Source organism: Miscanthus floridulus, chromosome 14 (genome assembly GCF_019320115.1).
Source record: "Miscanthus floridulus cultivar M001 chromosome 14, ASM1932011v1, whole genome shotgun sequence".
Classification (NCBI taxonomy): domain Eukaryota; kingdom Viridiplantae; phylum Streptophyta; class Magnoliopsida; order Poales; family Poaceae; genus Miscanthus; species Miscanthus floridulus.
This window is the reverse complement of record NC_089593.1, coordinates 51,379,440-51,385,082: the sequence shown is the minus strand read 5'-3', so window position 1 is coordinate 51,385,082 and position 5,643 is coordinate 51,379,440. Positions and strand designations below refer to the sequence as shown.

Below are 5,643 nucleotides of genomic sequence, written 5' to 3'. Positions count from 1 at the left end.
CTAAGACTAAAACGTTAACACCACATGAAGATAGCTTCAAGGAATTGGCGTATGGATTCCAACGGATTACTGTCTCCCACCAAGGAAATTTGATCAAGCTTGCATCTTGACTTCTCGAGTGCTTTCTAGGCTAGTCGTGAGTTTCTCAACACATTCGACTATACTCTTTTGGACCATACAATTCACCTTTGATTTAGACACATAGAATCTGATTGGTTGCATGTATTAGTTTTAGCCTGCATTAGATTTATGCAGCACAACCTAAACTAACATAAACATATGTAGTGCTTTCGTGTTTGGTTCCTGCACAGGCAAGCCACATCTAATAAAATTATATTTATTTGTATGTGTTTTATTACATATAATCACCTTGTATATTCTATTAAAGGTCTCATGTTAATTTGTAGTAAAGGTATAGAATGTGAAGGTATTTTATTTTTGTGTCGATCGGCTTATGCAAATCTGTTTGTCTAATACGTAAAATGTATTTCATGAACACCTTCACCTTTAAGTACTAAGTTAGTATTTTCAAAACATTTCAAAAGCATTTTCGCTTGCTTTCTCACCACATCACTAGGTCAAATACATATGCAAAGAATGTAATCACCTAGTGGCACTAGATAACTGCAATCACTTTAGAACTCTTCTCTTAATAGTATGGCTGATGAGGACATCACCCCTTTTGATATAATTCATGGAGATGATCGAAGAGGACTAGCGTGGACGTCGAAGTCATCCAAGTCATGGTGGAGGCCCAGTCTAATTCAAGTTGGAATCCATCTCGGATTTTAGGAGCAGTTCTGGGAAAAATCGACGCCCAAGATGTATACAAAATCCGTTTTCGATGATGATACACATATGCATAGAAGCATAATTTCATAAGCTAACCAATAGTTTTGGTTTGACATCAAAATTCATTCAGAGTAAACAGGAATCATTTTGAAGCAAGTCAGTTTCCAGGATCTGTGCTTTTTGGTCCGTTGGGTCGTATATTGTCTTAAAGTCCATTAGAGGCTGCGTCCAGGGGGTTTGCATGTCCAATACATTATGCTAATGCTTATGCTGAAATTTGGCTTATGCTAATTTGTTGTGAGAGAAAAATATTGTTCGTTCGCTGAAAAGTACTGCTGCAGCCCTGTTGCACTCGTAGACCACACCACACCCAGTGCAACAGGCGCTGACCTAGGCAAGTAGATACATCCCCATTTTGGTTCCAAAATTCTATGCTTCCTACACAATATTTTCTTGGCTTCTTAACACAAGTGAATCTTAGTGATTTTTGCATTCATTGGTCTATATAGTTCTGTAGTATACAACGTTAGATAATGAACATGTTTGCCCGGCCCTCCTCAAGTTCAATTCCTGGCTCCACCACCGCTTACCCTTACTTTTGTCCCTGGTTCATCATTAGATCCTTGGTGGAGATATTGTAACTTTTATGTCTCAACTCTCAAGCTAGTTTTACTGTTGTAGTTACTATATATATATATATAACAGTAATGCACAAGCTCATACAATCGGTGATTTCCCTTTCTACCGGTAAAGTGGTGGGTGACGAATGACGAGAGCACGTGTGCAGGGTTCTGAATTTCGTCTAGCTTTCACCGAAAATCGGCTAGATTTCCCAGTAAATACATGTATTGATAATTTCATATCCATTTCGCTTAGTTTTTGTTTCAAACTTTAGCCAAAATTTCATGAAGATTCAAAAATATTACCCAAAATTTCATCCGATTTTCATTGGTTTTCGTGATTTTTGTTTCTATTGGTCCCTTCGGTATTTTTGTTTCTAGGGTAAACTTTTAATCCCATTTTCCCCCCAAAGTTGTTAATGAAAAAGTTGTAAAGCTTCTTTCCCCGCGCTTCTTCACCCCCACGTCGAATATATGCTCCAACAGGCTGTTCCACTTGCACACACACGTCACACGTCTCTTCCTCCTTCCACCTCGCCTTGTCCATCCGTTTCCTTCCCCGTGCTGCCCCATGTCCCACCCTTCACCGTCGCGGTTCGGCAGCAGCAGCCGCCGCCGCCTGTCGGAGGTCCTTGGTGAGCAGCAGGAGCCATTCTCCCTCGACCTCTATCTCCTCGAGAGAGGCTGCTCCCCGGCCTTCCTCGACGCCACCGCGTGCGGTGGCGGCGCCTGCTCGACGTGCTGGCCCAAGACCAGAAGCACGGGCCGGATCCTGAGGCGGCCGGCGAGGAACAAGAAGTGCTCCCGTCGGAGCGGCGTGCTAAGGATGCTGCTCTCCAAGATTCTCAGCGGCACGTCGACGGTGCCTGCGGCGACGAAGGACCGGCAGCAGCGGGCCGCCATCGGGTGCCGGCGCGTCGTCGCCGAAAAGCAGAGGACGCCGGACAGCCTCGAGCTCGCTCTTCGTCCCGCTTCCCCCGGAGCCGGACACGTCGAAGAGCACATGGAGGACGACGGGGAGCAGGAAGACGACGACGACGAGGACGAGTCCTCAAAGAAGCAGCTCAGCCCTGTGTCCGTGCGGGAGCAGCGCCTGTTCGAGCACTCGCCGCCACCGCCGCACGCGCCGAGTACGTAAGCAAGCACCCGCCCCAGCCACCATCTCTCTTTGTCACCCGCCATTATCGAATCGAGCTCGTACAAGCTGCCAAAGTCTAACGCGCCATTAATCGAAACCACCGTCCACCGCAGAAGCCCTGGCCATCTTCGGCGAGCTCGTTGAGTCCGCCTACACTCCCAACACATTGCTGGACGACGTCATCGCCATCGCCAGAGACCGAAGCAGCAGCACCCAGTCCAAAGACGGCCGGCGCCGCCGCAGCAGCACCGACAACTCAACGCCGCCAACGACGCCGCGGACCAGGAGGAGGAGGAAGAAGAAGCACGCGCGTCGGAAGGAGGACGTGGCGTTGGAGAAAGACCTCGCCAGGTTGACTAGCCTCGTAGCCTCGGAGATGGCCGGGGCAAGCGTCCGCGCAGAGGACCTGCGGCCGTCGGTGGAGGAAGTGGGCGCGCTCATCGCGGCGGCCGTGCTGGAGGCGCTGGCGGAGGAGACGGCGGCGGAGCTGATGGGGATGGACCGCGGCTGTGCGGTTGACACGACGACACGGTGGTGCGGACGACGCTGACCTCGCCGTTGTTGGGTTTTCTGGTGGGTGATGTACGCATCTGATCGACGTGTTCTTGCGTGTACATATATTATTATTTGGTTGATGATAGTGGTGGATTCTTGGTTGCGCGCGTGGTTTGTTGTGCCTGGCTAGCTACCAGCTATTACCTCTGTTCGTTAGGTTAGCATGGGAGCGAGCATGCTGAGACAGAGCTTGTACATGGGTTCATTAACATGGTGTCGTCGAAAAATAACAGCAATTAATAATATATCAACCATGAACCATGCATATGGCTCACGCATCAACATTACCATTGATCATGTGTTTTTTTTTTGTCAAGATTCTTAGACAGAACTTTGAATTTTTTTATAGTAAACTTATTTGAAGGTTTAAATGTTACTGATATTTTGTACAAATCTATGGTCCAGCTACGACTGTTTTAGGTCGACCTCCTTTGGACCTCGATAGATACGCATTGTCTGTATGTTTAAACTCTTCTTCTTAATACAATGATACGCAAATCTTTTACGTATTTGAAAAAAAAAATTCTACAAATCTAGTCGAACCCAAGAAATTTGACAATGTCATAGCGATACTTCGAAAATAAACATAGAGAGTACGTGGAGTTCCGATCCTTTAGTCTTAGATGTTTGATTTGTACTCAACAACCCATAAGATACAGTATAACTCCAATTGTGCATTTTTCTTCAATTCACTTCCACCGTATAAGCGTCCGTGCAACATTGAATAGGCATCCAGCACACGTGCGGCAACGGGAAGCTATGGCCCGCAGCCAACTATGCATGCAGCATGCATACGTTGGCGCCAGCCACCAACCCCGGCCCTGCTCACCTTGCACCGGACAGGAATGGCACAAGTGCGAGATGAATAACAATCTAGCAACCACTACTAGTAATCCTTTGGCCTAACGCAAAGCAAATTTCAGCGAGCACGTACACGGGTGCACAGCGGCAGGAGGAGGACGACCCAGCAACAGCGCGTACTCGCTAGTCGCCCCTTGATCGATCCGTGACCGTGACTAGAGAGAGGATCGGCCACGCGACGAGCTCAGCTGTGCGACGCCTAGCCTGTCCAGCTACCGTACCGGAGGTCCGGTCCAGGCCGTCCCCTGCTGTGCTAGTACTTGCAGTAGTCCTGTTCCGTTCCGTTGTGTGCGCCCTGACGGACGGACACAGCATCCCCATCGAGAGCGACGCCGGAGCTACCGGTATACTTAATTCGGAGGTGCGCTTTCTTTTTCTCTTTGCCCCTTTGTTTGCGAAAATGAAAGAAATAGAGCTAGAGCTAGAGCTAGAGCTAGAAGAGGATCGATGCATTCACCAATTGACGTACGTACAGGTGTTGTTGCCCAGGCGTGTCCGGTTTTGGTTTACGTGGAAGTGGAGATGGACGAGCCAGCGCCAGCGCTCCGGATCCCGTGCCCGTGCGGCAGGTAGACCATCGTTATCGTCGTCATATATCCCTCGCTGTAGCTGTACCCCCGTGCACGGCGCTGTCGTCTCTCGCCGTCGCTAGCCGGCCTTCTCAAAATCATCATCGTTCCTCTTCTAGTCAGCCGTGTCACCTTGTTTTTTTGGAAACATTATTGTGGCCGCGTCTTCTCGTGGCAGTCTCGCTCTCGCATCCTACACACAGCATTTGATGAGTCACTAACAAATCTAATTATGGGTCTGTCTAGAAAAACTATCTAGGACTAAAATGTAGTCCCTATCATATCGAACGTTTGGATGCTAATTGAAAGTAATAAATATGAGCTAACCGTAGAACTAATTGCATATATGGAGACTAATTTACGAGATAAATCTATTAAGCCTAATTAGTCCATCATTAGCGCATGTTACTGTAGCACCATATTGTCAAATCATGGACTAATTAGGCTTAAAGATTCGTCTCACAAATTAGTCTTCATCTATGTAATTAGTTTTATAATTAGTCCATATTTAATACAGTATTTTAGTGTCCAAACATTCGATGGACTAAACCTTAGGAGGTGGAACCAAACGGGCCCTAAGGGCGGTCTGATAGAGCTCCAACTGATTTTGATTCTATGTGGAAGCTGATTTTCTAAGAGAAATGATTCTGTGGTCGAAAGTGATTCTTTGTGGTTCTTTAACATAAACTCTCGATATTATAATGGCAGAGCTCCTACTCTATTCAGAGAAACTACTTTTTCCAGCTCTCAACATCTTAATTTATTTAGAGAATCATTTCACGAAATCAGTAGAGAATCACTTATCTTTGAAAAATTGTTTGGCAGAGCTCCTACTCTATTCAGCAGAGAATAAGTTTTTGAGTATAACCTAACATGTCAGGTCATTGGTGCACGCGCGGGCTGTAGAATTCGGATTAGGGGCTTGTTTGGATTCAAGCCTCCCAGGCAACGCCTGGCCAGGCAAGCAATCCCAGGCGTAGGGGGTCACGATCGTTGCCTGGACGAGAATCTACCTGTCAGTCACAGTCCAAACACGCCTTAGGTGTGTGCCTGTGTTTCTTACGATGGCCCGAAAGGGAAACGAGAATCAAATACAAAAAGGCCCGTG

General features: G+C 47.2%; 1 pseudogene; it reads left to right on the top strand.

The window, feature by feature from the left end:
• Positions 1 to 1,931: 1,931 nt before the first annotated feature.
• Positions 1,932 to 3,360, top strand: LOC136505898 (uncharacterized; annotated as a pseudogene).
• The last annotated feature ends 2,283 nt before the right edge of the window (positions 3,361 to 5,643 follow it).